The sequence below is a fragment of the Lutjanus erythropterus genome, chromosome 15 (genome assembly GCF_056507025.1).
Source record: "Lutjanus erythropterus isolate fLutEry1 chromosome 15, fLutEry1.hap2, whole genome shotgun sequence".
NCBI lineage: Eukaryota > Metazoa > Chordata > Actinopteri > Lutjaniformes > Lutjanidae > Lutjanus > Lutjanus erythropterus.
The window spans coordinates 11,684,878-11,700,880 of NC_139331.1; the positions used below are offsets into that span (position 1 = coordinate 11,684,878).

The window sequence follows — 16,003 nt, forward strand, 5'->3', positions numbered from 1 at the left end:
GACTCCAGTTGTACATCTCATTCTATCTCACTCAGCGACAATGGCTTTCTCCAAATGCCAACAGCTAAGCTGAAGGGAAAAAAAATGAAAAAGGTAAACGGCTGTGCAGCGTGTACTCAGACAGCTGCACAGTTATCAACCTTGAAGTGATGAGCGTTTATTCAAACCAAATTGTGAAATGTTAGACGGGAGCTTTACATGCGCGCATCAACTCATCCCGCCAAACAGAAATATGACCTTGGAGACAGAGCCACAAATATTCACTAATTCTTCCTTTTGTACAAAAATAAAATCACTACTGGCTCTCATCCTACCATGATTCATGGTCAAAACAAAATGGATGATAACTGTTTAAGGCCAGCTATTTTGTTTTGGGTTAACCAAAATATATAAATGGAGACACAAAAAATAAATGGAATAAATTGAGACATAAAAAATAGCCAAACAAAACAAATGTTTTCAAGGACAAAATATAGCGAGCACCATTTCCTGATTGGCCGAGGTAAAAGCCACAATATTCATACATTTTATCCGGTGATTTTCATGTATTCAAATCTGAATGTTAAAATTTTGGTTTCAGTTCGTGCTTTTGCGTCAAAATGTTATTTTCCAAAGCCCCCCTAAGAACTTGTGACCTGACATACGCAAACATTAGCATGTGTAATTCAGCTTTGATTCTGCGATTGACTCCTTTCCCTAACACTGCATGGTTTGTTACACAGAAACAACTGGGAAGCCATCCATAGAAACTGTTAGGTGGGCACTTCCAAAAAAAAAAAAAAAAACATGGGCTAACTTCAACCAATCAGATCAATTCACTGAACCAAAGCCAAAGCTGGCCAGAAGAAGAGCAAAAACATCTTTCCCATTGATAACAGCTTCCAGTGCCATTCTTTGCTCTTCTTTCAATGAAGCCTCCAATTCTGATATAACTGATGCCATCACAGTATCTATGCTAACCTATTCAGGAGCCACCATTGTTTGTTCAACACAAGTCGTTGTCATGGACACTTGACGCTGTTGGCGTGCCTAAAATCACACCCGCGGCTGCCAGTAGTCCCTCCAAGGACACTGATTGGCTCGCACCACTTCTGGTGCAAACAGATAACTTGAAACTTGGCAAGATGGATTCCTGTGTGATCTTGATGTGTGATTTTGTGAACTTCTGATCCCATGATTTCATGATCTCACAGATCCTGCTGCCTCCCAGTAGAAGAATTTGCTTTTCGTTTTTCTTTTCTAATTTGTCCTACAAAGCTGAGACACACTCGTGTGTGCAGGAGAACGGAGAGAAAGGCGTTATTATAAAGTGTATCCTGCTTCCATGTTTGTTCTTCTGGGTGTCTGCTTTATTTTACTGTTTCATGTTCCCTTTTGGTTGTAGACGAGTTGTGAGTTAATGCCATGTTCACTCAGGTGTTTCCATCACTTCCAATCAGAGCTGAAGCCAATTCTACTGCAGGTTACATTCTATACCACATATTAAGATTATATGACATGACACTTTAATGCATGGTAAGGCTAACTAGTAGTTAAGATTAGGCAACTAAACCAAATATAATTCAAGTTTAGCTTTTGGGCAAATTGAAATAATTTAGCTGAAATGTGGAGGTTCATATTTGAATTTGGAAACAAACTGGAACAGTGGAACTTGCTTGAACTTGTTGTCACACAGGAATACAGCAGCACGGTTAAGAGATAGCTGATAGTGAGTGAGTTTAGAAGTTTTATCACTATTTAGCTTCAGGTACAAGAGCTTGATTTATTATAGAATAAGAAAAATAAGAACTAGAGATTACTATTACATACACTAAAGGTAAAATGTTAAACCACTCAATACCAGTTATAAAAATATACAAGAGGAGACCTTATATATGCAAATAAGCCTTCATTTGCAGGTAACTGCACTCATGTTCTTTAAAACCTTCATAGTGTATCATTATAATCTTAATCAGACATACTTAAAAAATCTATGTATAAAAAGTACGTGTACAGAGGTCTGGTTTGACATGAGGAATCAGAATCATATGTAATCACAGGTAATTGGTACTTGACCTGAAATTATCCAAACAAAGGCAGCCTCGTAGCTACAAAGGGGCTCGATTATTACAGGAGACTTTCAGCGAGATCAAGTATTTCCACCCCACTCTGGGTGGAAAAGACATTAAGACAAGTATTTAAATTCTGCCACTCCGGGGCAAAATGGATCCATCTATCGATATCCTAAAGTTGCTAGAAATGAGCCCATTAACTCTGACTGTGACGCTTGGCTGTTAGTATATTTCAACCAACGTATAAAGGTGGTGTGTAAGTTCAAAATAATGTGCAAAAACAGACATGAAACAACCAACTCAAAACTTTAGAATTCAACATTTTCAAGACAAATTCAAAGTAATAATTAAGTCCAACAAGTTGGGAAAATACCAAAGATCAAGGAGAAAGATTTTCACTTGTTTCTTGTAATAATGGTCTCAATACTTAAACAAATACAAGGAATTGCTCAAAAGATGATAACTTAATTTAATTATGCTACTTATACACTGTTGGAACTGAGAAACAAAAGGATTTGGTAAATATTTTGTAAATTGATTAATATGTACAGTAATCAATCTGTGTGTAGAGATTGTGCAGTGGGAGATCCCACAGGCTTGGAACAATATCTCTCATGTTTCTGTTATTATTCCAGTAAAGCCCCAGCCTTTCAAATCATGTTAACAATAGAGCAATCATCGTCAACAACAGCATAATAATTGTGGCAGCTAAATTAAAAGTCAATCATCGATCCCTCCAGGTAAGTGAGCAATTGCAGCATACGAAGGACTATTGGTCACATCTTGTTGAAATCATAAGGTGCTGTTGATGCTGTGAAACATTATATATACATCTGTGTTATGAGTTTTCCTCTTTGAAATGTATGGTTTAGGTTCTTTTATCCTTTGTGGTAGGAAAATTATATCTGCCACAACAGATAATTAGCAGATCATCTGCATAATAAGGCATTTTCTTGAAAATGTACTTGTTTCTTCACTTTTTAAGCTCAACCCAAGGATAAAGCAGAACAATGTTATAACCAGGTTACAAGACTCAATGTAGGAGGGTGGCAGTCATCAATGTCATCCAGTCTCTGTTCTGCCATTACTACCTATGATTAAACTGTAAAAGCCATGTGGCAGCCTATTATTTCACTGCCACTATGAATGAACGTTGAGCAAAATGAGCTGACAATTGCATGGTGTGTGTTCTGGTGTTTCTGTCTTTGTGAGAACCAGTTTGATTGATGTGATTAAGACGTGTATGAGATGAGGCAGAAATGTAATGAGACGCAAAAAAAACTTGTCTAAATGCTAACATGAGGAGCCTGGGTGATGTTGAACCAAATTCTAATAATCAATCAATCAGAATAGTGACTTATGCTTATATTGAATTAAATTAAGGACAAAAATGAATGAAATTAAAGGCAGAAAACAACAAACCAGTCAACAGATGGTAGTTTAAGCCGATGGCTCTCAAACCCAAGGGGGTTGCAAAATAATTTTTTGGGGTCTCCAGATGGTAACGAGATTAATGTATGAAATGATAGCAGCAGAAAATATAGCAGCTGCCTCATTAATGTTTAAAACTAAAACCCAGGACAAAAATTACAATTTGCCCTTCAGAAGCCCCGCCCCTTTTTGTGCTCTAATAACAGTTGAGGAAACTTGGTACGTCTGTCAACTTCATCCTTTTCCTATAAAAGCCACATACAGGGTCACATCTTAAGTCAGTTAATATAAGCAAAATGCTAGCTTGTGAGTTAGCTAATGTTAGCAAAATGTGAGCTAACTAGCTAACCAGTGATTAATGATTAATACTAGCTAGTTAGCTAGTATTTTGCTGACACAGGCTTACTAAACTTAAGACCTGAATGTCGCTTTTACAGGTTCATCAGCAACATCTTTTAGTCGTTGACAAAATGTAGTTGTGAATATGAACCCAGCACATAGCTTATCCACGTACAGGAAACAGGAAAGGCAAAACTTGGGGGTCAGTTACCAATATACACCACCATGTTCTGAAGAGACACAAATGCAAACAAAAAGTAATGTTTGTATTTTGTGACACAAAATAGCCAACTTAAACTACTCAGTCCAGCATGCATGATGGGAAATGAAGGCCATATTTTAGCCTGGGGAATGTTCTTTCATTACATTGCCTGTCCCAGTGACATAACTTGGCCTAGAATAGATTTTGAGAGCCCAAGCCTGTGTGTGCACATGAGTTCTGATTGGACACACACACAAAAGCATGTTGGTGGTTTTGTGCTACAGTAGCTTACTTAAAAAAGCCTGTTTTGCTAGCTATCACATGGACTGAAGACTATGGAGAGATAGCTTCAGTAACACCATCAGCTGAGAAACGCAAGGTGCCAGCGTTTCCAACAGAGCCCTGAGTAAGCTGTCACAAGGGAACAGGAAAAAGAACAGAATTGGACCCAACATGCAGATACTGAAATTTCATAACAAACGTCAGTGTACAAAAACTTACAGAACAGGCGAACAAATTCAAAAGGGGAGGCAGGAAAATCGAAGTCCAGAAAACAGGTAAGCACCCAAAAAACTCAGAGGGGAGAAATTATATGTAAAGCTCCACAAGAAAACACAAGGAGTCTTAACATACAGACAAGACAATCTGTCAACTTAAGACAAGGTAACAGACACAAGACTAAATACACTTGGAGGCTAATCATGGGCAGGTGGAAACAATCAGAAATCAAAAGGGCAGGAAAGCAGACAAAGACAGGAAGCGAATCCAGAAACAAAAGGGAAGGCAAGAACTACAAAATAAAACAAGAAACAACCATGACACCACCAAGCTTCAGAAATATCACCCTGACTTTCTGCCATGTGGATGTTTTGTGGGGTTCATGACTCAAAAAGGTTGAGAACCGCTGCTTTACACGCTGCACTGCCTTCAGTAAAAACATCACGAAAGAGCAAGCCAGCACTATAATGAGTGATGTCACCGCTGATCTGGGGTGGACACGCTTCCAGACATCAGCTCAGGCCCTGAGCCATCACTAGTCCTCTCCAATGACAGTAGGGAAAACACAAGCACTTACTGTATTTGGGCGGTGGCATCTTGTCAGAGAAAATGCAATATGCATTAGACACAATCCAATCTGTCTCCAGTGGATTGGTGTGTGCGTGTGTGTGATCCCGACTGTGTGCATCTGTGCGTGTGTGTAGATGCAGCAGGAAGACAGAAAGAGGAGAGTCTCAGTGGGATCACTTGGCGCTGGGCTGGCACACCGTCAGACAAACACACTTCATTACAGGCCTATTTACCTGATTAACTGGGCTACTTTATCAGCTGCGCAGCACTCTGCAACACACCACTGTCAGCAACACCCCGGCTCCCTAAAAGCCCCCCTCCCGCACCCACACAAACAGACCGACGCATAGTTTACAAACACAAAGCCAGACTTACCGACTGACTGTGTGAGTGACTGACTAGCTCACTGAATCGAAGCAGCGCACATGAATTCCCATCTCTTGGCAGAGTCAGTGGATGACATCAAATATACCTCCCTGTAGACTTGAATTAATGTCACCTCTTACAAGTTAGACTCAAATACGACCTGAATAATCTGTTGTACTTGAGGTTTCCTTATGGGGAATAACATTTGGGTAACCTTTTCATGTAATGGAATGTAGCAATCAAAAAAGAGCAAAGCCTGGAGCTGCCTCCCAAAGACGACAGAGAGGACAAAGCCCATCTTGAAACATTATCATTACAGGAGGGTAATGATTTCCTTTCTCTTTGCTTTCTGCGGATCTCACTGCAGGCTATTTGAGAAGAAAATCATTTTCCAGCATCACTTTTTAAAGTACTCCACTGAACTAAACCCGTATGCCTGATTCAGCCCAATTAGACGTATCCCACACAGACGGAGTGCTGAGTTACAACTGACAACCTTTTCACACTTTAGTGAATGATTAAAGCTGGCACAGCAGAAGACAATACAAACAGTTTTGAAAAGAAGAAATCACACATCAGTTCCATGAGCATTATCATTCTAAGAACAACAGTGCGCACAGGGCTGACTTTCCTCTACAAGTATTTAAAGTAAACCTAAAAAACTAATTATGAGTAACTGTACTCCATTACAGTTACGGTTTAAATTGGTGATATTCTACAACACAGTTACTATCTTTAAAAATAGATTACTTGAAGGGTTTTGGTTTGTTTCTGCTGTAAAATTCATATGAGGCACACATTTCCCATGAGCAGACTTTCACAAAGGTGCAACAGTTTGTGCAGCTGCCACAGAAACCATGAGAGAACATGCACATCCAACATTACAATGCAGGCAGACCTTGGTAGATGGCAAACATCAAATGACTCCACGTCTAATCTGAAGTTCTTTTTTGTCATGCTCTCATGCTGAAAAGGGTTTAACTTTAAAGGACAGAATGTTTTTTATGCTGTGCTGATTGTAAATATCCTTCAGGCAAATTGTGATTTGTGATTTTGGGCTACTTATAAGTAAAATTTGACTTGACTTCCTCGCTAGTTTGACTGAGTTAGTGGGGCTTTTCCACTGACGCTTTTGGCCACATCGAGTCAAACCGTGCTGTGCTGATTTGCTTTTCCATTGTTACCATTACCATTATTAACATTAGTGGAAGAATCTTGAAAGTTTTGATAGTTTGTGTAATGTAACTCAGGCGCTGTAGGATTCCAGTTTGTGTCATTCACATGTGCAGCTGATATTATTATTAATTATCCCATGATGCAGTGTTTGCAAGTTTGCTATTTTAAAAATGCACTTGTTACTATTTGCTAGTGTTTGTAATGTGTTTGTAGTGTGTTTATTCAGAACATGGTAGTTTCTGTTGGTAATTTTGTGCTGGTTTATTGTTACACCATGAGGCATATCATATCAGCTGCATCGTACCTTAGTAATTTGTAATGTTTTTCCCTTATATTACAAGCAATTGCAGAGTCCATTCAACGCATTATATATGTTATATAATACAATCTAATACAGTGTTATATTGTTTGGATGTGTGTGCCATGCCCAAGCTGCTCTGTGTGACCTAGTGAGAACAGTAAAAGGTGTCAAGTGTTAACTAAATTCAGAGCGATCAAGAGAAATTGGCTCAGTAAGACAGTTTGGATGTAATCCAAAAGTAATCCAAAATATTTGGAATATGTTACTTGAGTAATCTAATGGCATGTGTAACAAATTACATTTCAGGACATGTGTTTAGTAATCTGCTGTGGAATATGCTTAAAAGTAACCCTCCTAACACGATGTGCACTGCAAGGGCAACAATTTCCCCTCAAACCATGCTAATACATGTGCACGGTGTTGTATTTTAAGCAAGCGGCTCTCTCTTCTCCTCGCCACGTGTGCCTGTTGGGGCTGCACCGAGCCAAGCTGCCCTATTTGAATGCAGATCACAGGCAGACGGGTTTTTGGCAGGGCTATGCTCCCGGTCACAACCCAGACGAGAGGGGTCTATCAGGGCCAAGGCCCCGGTATCATACACCTGCATGGGGCCTTGGCACTGCCTGGCTGGTATGAACACACACACACATACGCACAAACTCAAGCGTTGGCGGTTTAAAAAATAAAAAATAAAACATTCTTAATCATGGGAATGGATGCAAAAATATACAGGGTGCAGACGCAGAAACATATGGTCGTACAAAAACAGTGAATCATGGCTTTTTATACATCATATTCAGTATGTGCACATGTCCACAGCACACACACACACACACACACACACACACACACACACACACACACACACACACACACACACACACACACACACAGCGACTGGCTCCCATGCTGACACTACATCTGTTTGTGTGATACCACAGCAGACCTCTGATCACAGGTGCTGTCGTGTCTCATGGGCTGGGTTAAAGAAGACATGCCAAACAGAGGGGGAATATGTGTGTGTGTGTGTGTGTGTGTGTGTGTGTGCGTAGGGGAAAAGGGGTAAACAGGGAGATGCAGAAAAAAAAAGAAAGGGAGGGATTTCAAGACGATGGAGTGAAAAAGAGAGGGTAAAAGAAAAAACAGAGACACGAGAGATAAGAGACAGAAATCATCTGTATACTAAACCTGACACAGATAGCAAGTAGAAAACAGAGCAGACAGGAGCGCTGTTGTCTGTTAGTTGTCGCCTGCTACGATCTTTGATCTCCTCAAACAGTCTAAAATATCTGTCAGGTTGTATTTTCGTTCTGGTAAACAGAGCAAGAAAATTGCAAGCTTTTTAGCTCCCAGTGGAAAAGAGGAAATTACACAGAGCAATGTGCTCCGTTCAATACAAATATGACGAAATCATCTTGAGACTTTCATTTCTGTTCATTCCATTATTTGAGTTCCAAAAATATCATTACTGCAAAATGTGATGAAAGTTCTCACACAAAGCTAGGGTTTTTTCAAGTTATAAAAATCTACAAGGGTACGTGAGGTGTTTTTACACTTACAGCCGTGGTACTGTAAAAAAATAAGATTCTACAGAGCAATTCATGATACAAGTAACAGCCTGGCTGTTAAATTTTAATTTATATTCACAAAAATAAAGCGGGAATAATAATAAAATGCTGTTCCATGAGTGTAATGTCTATCAAACCTTTGACTGGTCTAAGTGTAAGCAATAAATTATAGCACATTCCCGATTAATTAAGTTTATGAGAACTGATTTACAATTATCAAGGTATTAGATAAGGTATAAAGTATCAGTGCTTATTATGATGTTTATAGTTTAATTACATTTGAACTGTGTGCCCAGTAAAATAAATTTATGGACATTATTTGAAAAAATATAATAAAATATAAAGGTTAAGATTTGCGAGATGAAGATGGATTCAATCCAAACTGATTCTAAAGTAGGTAAATGATATAAACTGTGCCACAGGAGGAAATCTCTACATTTTTCTTTACTTATTTAAATTTGTCATGTTTGAATTATTTAAGTTGTCATATATAATTTCTGTAAACTGTGTTCCCCAACATGTCTTCATTATTTATTTATTACAAGCCTTCTCTGCAAGGGAAAAGCCTTAGTCTGTGTTAGAATAAGATAATTAAATCCCTGCAGTGTTTAATTAGTAATTTTATAATGTAAACTTCCCCGAAGTTGCTCCCAAAGTCTCAGAAATGAGAGCAGTGTCCTATATGGTAGCAACAGAGGTCTGTACAGGTCACTAATAGTTGATACTTAAATTTAATAACACACTTATACAACCTAAAAGTCTAAATCAGACACAAGTGCTGTGGTGTTGTAGCCCAGAGTTTCCTCTAAAACATAACCGTCACAAGGTTTTGAGTTATTCCAAATCACCGGCACTGACGTGAAGTGACAAAACAAACCATCACAGCAAAATATTTAGTTGCATTTCATGATTTCTCCATCTTTATGTTTACAAGCTCAGGGAAATTCAAACCATCATGCATAGCTCTAGAGCTGCAATCATTACTTGATTATCTGACTCAAGAAAAAATTATTTTGACATTTTTTGATGTTTCATATTCAGTCATTTTTCAAGCGAAAATGTCAACATTTGCTGGTCACAGCTTGTTAAATGTACATGTACACTGCTTTTCTTTGTCAGTTATGATCGAAGCAGCAGATGTCTTAACAACTTATGGGGTCAAAGTGCTGAGCAGAGCAAAGCGGAACCACTGTCTCTATTTTGATTGCAGTTTGAGCTTAATACGCGACCTTTTACTACAAGCCCAGAAAAATAGCAAACAAGTGGTTTTTAGCTCCACTTCCTTTATGCTTTATGTTGTTTACAAGGCTCATTATTAGAAGGAAGGTCAGCTCAATTCATGTGAATTATTAACGTTAAATTCACGCTCAGGGTGGTCTTTCAAGTGAGCAGACTGTTAAACCAAACTCCATTTCAAAAGCAGGTATTTTGTGGATTTTAGGATCATATTTTTTCACAGGAAAAACTTTGGTCACACAATCATTAAGACTCTTTTCTGAATGACTTTGATCTACAGGTACAATCAGCACACATGACATTTACTCAGCAATCATTAACTATCCGTGATGAAGTGTTTGCCACAGGCGGTTACTACTCACATTGACTCGCTTGGGAACTTGTTTACACCACACAAAAGTAATGTATGCAGTTCAAACCACCAAGCAGGATATTATTATTATTATTATTATTATAGGAATTTATTTAGTTTTATTTTTAGAATTTATCAACCCCATATTTTTCAGACGTTTGGGTAGACACGTCACCTCCATCCACCTCAGGACTGCCCCAAGTTTATGATAGTAAGCTTCAGGTTTTGAGCTGTTTGTTGGACTTTGGGCTCTGGGATATTGTGATGAGAATTTTCCACAGTTTTTTCCACATTTTATAGGCTAAACAAATGGTTAATTGTGAAACATGTGCAGCAGATTAATTGATAACTGATGAAAATAATCTGTTAGTTGCATCGCTACCTAGCTCCTGCTCTCGTAGTACTGGTTGGAGTGCAGTAGTAGTAGTGGCCATAGCAGTTTTAATATATACACTCAGCGGACACCTTATTAGGTAAAATATTAGTATCATGCAGTCAAGTATAACACATAAAACATTAAATTAACACCTTTCTAACGGTGTCAAAAAGAAACTGCACATTATAAAAATCCTAAAAGTTAACTTTATAGCAGAACAGTTGTGTTGGATTTCTTCATACTGAACCTAATAAAGTTGCAACTGAGTGCATATTGAAAGAGACAACTTTGGTTATGCTGACATGAAAGGTCTCTGACTTCAGGAGTTAATAGATAAAAATACTGATGCAGTGTACCAAATACTTCCTACGCTTCCAAACACAATCCATTTGAATTAAATAAAAGGTATCACAAAAAAAGCGTAGGCTGGTCTCAACAAACTGTTTTAAACAAAACCAGACAAAAGAGCTTATTTACATTCCAGCAGAAAGTCACCAGCAAAGGCCAATCATTGTGATGTAAATTCCTAACCTTTGTTACACTCCCCAGGAGAGGGCTGATCTCTATCATTTCACCCCTTGTCTCATCATACAAGCACAATTCTCTGTTGTACCATATAGCGTATTTGAGATCAATAGCAGGCGCCATGTGTGAATACATCTCAGTGGTTGTTTGATATTGTCACTGGGGAGCTCCAGGGGCTGCTTAAAAGCATGGAGGAGAAGGAAAATAAACTATTCTACCAGCATGACTAATAATATTCCATTCGTTCCAAAGTGTTGCACATTCATTTAAAAAAAAGAAAAAAAAAGAAAATACCACACGTCCTTTCAAGCCCAACATTTCAAATCAAAGCGATTTCTTCAACTCGAGGGCTACTGTTTTCCAAGCAGACACGAGTTAGCTTCAAAAATACTCTGCTCTGAACTCTATTATAAGTAATCATCAGGGAATACAGATGAAATCAGACTAATTTGTAAATTTTGTTTGCCAACATCCAGACCTTGTGCTATTTGCAGATGATGTTGCCGGCCTGATTTTATCAGACTGTGACGTCCCATATGCAGACTGCAGCTGGGGGTCGAACAGTCAGAATAAAGGCAGGAAAAAGGCTGGACTGCCTGGTGTGGAAATAGTGAAAGTCAAATTATAGATGGGACCGATCTGATCCAATATCGGTATCTGGGCCCGATATTGACATTAGTCATTCATTGGGTATTGGACTCGCAGCACCAATTCCGATCTAAATTTCACAATATTAATATAATACTTACACCATGCTAAGCAGTGCAAATTGAAAGCTGAGTAATGCCATACACACTTAATTTACACTATATACTATATATGCATTTAATTGCGTCATTTACTTATGTCGATGTCAATTACCGACATAAACCATCATAAACCATAATTCTCTAAAGAAAAACAAATACATGAAAAATACACTGCACACACTAACAACCAGTAAACTCTCTCCCAGTTTAACTCACAGCAATGCATCATGAGAAATTATGCAAATGAGGGCTGTTTCTCAGCCGATCAGCAGCACATGCACCCAACAATGGTTGAAGGACAGCATCAAACATGTTACTTTATACAAACTAAACAAGCTTTCCAGACTGAAGCTCCATTTAAGCCTCATATAATCATCTTAACTAATAATGATAATAATAATAATAAAAATAATAATAAAAAACCAGCAAGAAAAAAAGTTTAGTATCAGTATAGTATCAGTATCAACAGATACCCAAATTTAGATATCAGTATGTGATCAGCAATGAAAAGTGGATTGGTATATCTCTAATAAAGCATGGTTTTTTTATTGTAGCAGAAGGAGAATAGTAGGGCTGGCTGTCTTCACTGCAGCAGAGAAGAGGGAGCCCCAAATCAAAGCTCTCAATTTACTGTTCAGACTTTCCAACCCCTTTACCTGTGGACACACACTTTGAGTAGTGGCTGAGAAAAAAAAAACAAAAAAAAAAAACAAGATCGCTGACACAAGCAGCTCGCGATGAGGTGCCTCCATGGGGTGGCCGGCCTCGCTCTACTTGAGAAAGTGAGCAGTTCAGCAAACTGAGAGGGCTCCTGTATCGAGCTGCTGTGCCTTTGCGCTGACAGGAGCTCTGGCTGAGGTGGTTCAGGCTGTTCAGGCCTGACCACAGAGCAGACCCAGAACACACCAGAGGGATTTGGCGAGCCTGAGCTGGAGGAAGATGAAGGTGGAAAGAATATATAGGCTGTTCTGTTCACACCTTTACCATTACAAAGACCCTGACCTTAATAAGTGCCAAGAGAAGGCAAGCGAATACATGATAGTTGGATGGGTGGAAGATATGGCCTAAAGGGTGCTCCAGTAAAAGTCTAAAGTTGGACAAATATGACGCATACAAAACTTAAATTGCTCTGCATCTGTTAAGCTACAATGCCCATCCCAAGCTCCAGGAAGCCAAGATATAACTGCCTTACAGCAAATGTTTACCAGTTGTTCTTCTTAAACTTTTAATATTTGAAGGCTGTTGTTTTAGTATTGACTTTTCCACAAAGCTGTGTATGTTGGTTAAAAATTAAGGCCACATTCCAAAAGATTTTTGAGCATCCTCAACTAATCAGCAGTGAAGTTTAGTAACCAAATTCTTGAAGTTAAAAGTGAGGATATTTAATGTTCTAAACAATATGAAATAAACATTCCTTCAGACTGCAAGTGGGCAATATTTGGCTCCTCTGACAGGACGACAGCCGTTCCCTCCAATCAAAAGCAGATTCTCAATACACTCATGGGTGCAGCCAAAAATTATGACTAAACTACAAGTCTCCATCGTCATCATGTTTCAGGAGGCGGGTTTATATTGTTAAGATGGACAATATTTGTTTTGGCAAACTGAATTCACAAAACTACTGCTAAGTTATTTTGGCTCTGCTGCTGTCTTTACTCGTATCCTGTATACTGGCTGACATTCTGGCAACCCTCCACCTTTTTTCTTTCATATTCTTGACCCTCCTGATTAGAATCAGAATTAGAATTTGTTCACAGTGAATCTGCCATGGTATTTTAGTACATAAGAACTATCAAAGTGCTAAAAATATAAGTATAAAGATATGTGGAAGGGGGAGTCTTCTGTTTAGCCAATATTGTTGTTGACAGTCATTTTTACATTGCTCTGTTCTGTGAATCCCCTCTCTTTATTTTTGTTTTATGTAATGGTAATGGGGGCTTTATGTCTGTTGTGTTTGTTTTATTGTTAAAAAAAATAAATAAATAAAATAATCCCAAAAAGTAAGGTTCACTCAACAAAAAGTACACAGTGCTGTTGTGGTTTTCAATCTATAAAAAGTGAAACATAACAATTTCAGTATTCTTAACCTCTAAATACATGAGTATATCCAAATAGAAATGATACATTTTCCAAACTTAAGATATAGCACTTTAAGTGAACTTAAGAACATGCGTAGATCTGAATAGTATTAAGATAGTAAACTTAAGGTCACAGGTTGAGCGAACATGTAGTGTAAGTTGGCACAATGCATAAGCCCTTAGCTGAGTAAACTTCAACAGGCTTTGCAGCTGGTTGTTTTTTTTATTTTTATTTTCTTAACTTTTCTTGTATACTTTTTACAGTACAAGTGCTTATTTTGAAAACCCAGAGAAAAATGGCAAATTCTAACATTGGATTGCTTGAAAAGTACAAATATAATTTCTGACTCTATCTCAAATCGTAGCAACAACAGCTAAAGTGACAAGGACAGATTTGACTAGTATTTGAACTAAAAGCCAGATGCATGTATTCGGTCATGGCAGCATTGATAAACATCAATGCAGTTTACAACAGCTGAAGTCTCAGTGTGCAAAGTAAAAATCAACTGCTTGACAGACTATAGCTTTGTTCTGCAGCTCCAGAACTGCAAAGCAGACTTGCAGTCCCTTGGGCTATCAACTAGCGGCAACAGCACTGACTGAGTGCAGAGGTGCGACCATTCAGAGACCCATGTGTGGGAGGAAACGGAACAGGACAGAAGAAGAACAGGAGGCAGTGAGGGGAACTGGCAGTCTGAGACCGTGAGCATATAGAGTGTGAGGGACGTGTGAATGTTTTCTTCATGTGGGTAGAGGGTCATCAAAGTACACTGGCTCTGTTTGAGTGTTTCTTCGCCAGAACACGGCTGCTCTAACAGCTGCCTTTTTTTCCCACTTTGTGCGGATACGACATCATGGTAGTGCGACTAAAATAGATGCAACAGTCCGGCTAAGATAAGGTTAACTCGATGAGACAGCCTCAGCCTCCTAACTCAGCTCCCACTGGAAGTTAAGCTCTTTCACAACAGGACATGACATGTGCTCTACATTTCTGAAATCTAAAATCAACTTTTCTTGTATTATTAACGACACGAGCAGTTTGAGCTTTCTATGTTCTATTTCCTCTTTTTCCAAGACAGGAAACTAGTACTCTAGAGTTGAATTCTTTACATTAACAACACAGAAAGGACATGTTTCAGTCCTTACAAGTGTCTATCACAGAGATCTTTCGATGCAAGGTACATGTTGATTCTTATCTTCCTTCAGCTTTCTTTAATCATTAACAACACATTATCATCCTGCCGGCCTCCCACGCTCACACTTTCTGCTGGTTGTAACAACCTGCTCTCCAGACACTCATTATTCCTCCTACAAGTACATTTCTTTACACACCTCAAGTTCTTAGGGAAGCACTTAAAGCCCTCTACTGAACCCCAAAAATCTCTGTAAAATAGTGAAAAAGTGAAGGACAATCTGAACAATAGTCCGATAACACATTCTCCCACAGCTCGGAGTGTCCCTATCTCCACCGTCTCATAAAAACTTAATGCATCCAAGCTCTTAAAACCCAGACAAGGAGAGCCCATTTCACCAGCAGAAAGTTCAATTTCACTGCAGAACCTTCTTCAGCACAAGAAAAAAAAAGCTTCGCTTTTCCAAAGCCACTTGGCAGAAACGTGAAATCCTATTAAATCTTTCAGCAAAGCTTCCATAAATATTGTGAGGGAAGTGTCCCAAGTCACACGTCTGGCCTGTCTGCTAAAACTGAGCGCTGTCCACTTTCTTGGTAAAGCTATTGTTAGCAGATAGTGGCCACATCACTGCCTTTACAACCAGCTTTAGGATCCTAGAAAAAAAACTTTGTGAAACCACTACTATCAACATTTTGCACCTAGTTACCTGTACAAACATAAGCTGCATGTTCCACTTCCAGTACTTAGAACTATTATCGCCAGGAACTACCTATCAATGAACTAAAAGGTTCCTCCAGCCTGTTGTTGTCTGTGTTTCCACCGCAGTCAAAAGACGTGCAGAGATTAGGGTTAATTTTCCGTGTCATTTTGCACGCAACTATATAACAAAGTTGGACTTTGTTATTGGTCCATCTGTCATGTGCTTTCTTCAGTAACTCAATATTAGGCACTTTTCCACCAAATTAGCTCTGGTTCTTGAACTAGTTCTGGTCAAGAACCTTTGGAACTTGGGGCTACCTAGTAAAGTGGAACCTGTAAAGTATCACAGCCCC

General features: G+C 38.8%; 1 protein-coding gene across 8 annotated transcripts in view; it reads right to left on the reverse strand.

Annotated features, from left to right (window-relative positions):
- nrxn3b (neurexin 3b) overlaps positions 1-16,003 on the reverse strand; it is a 420,898-nt gene that overhangs the window by 267,927 nt on the left and 136,968 nt on the right. The window lies entirely within an intron of this gene.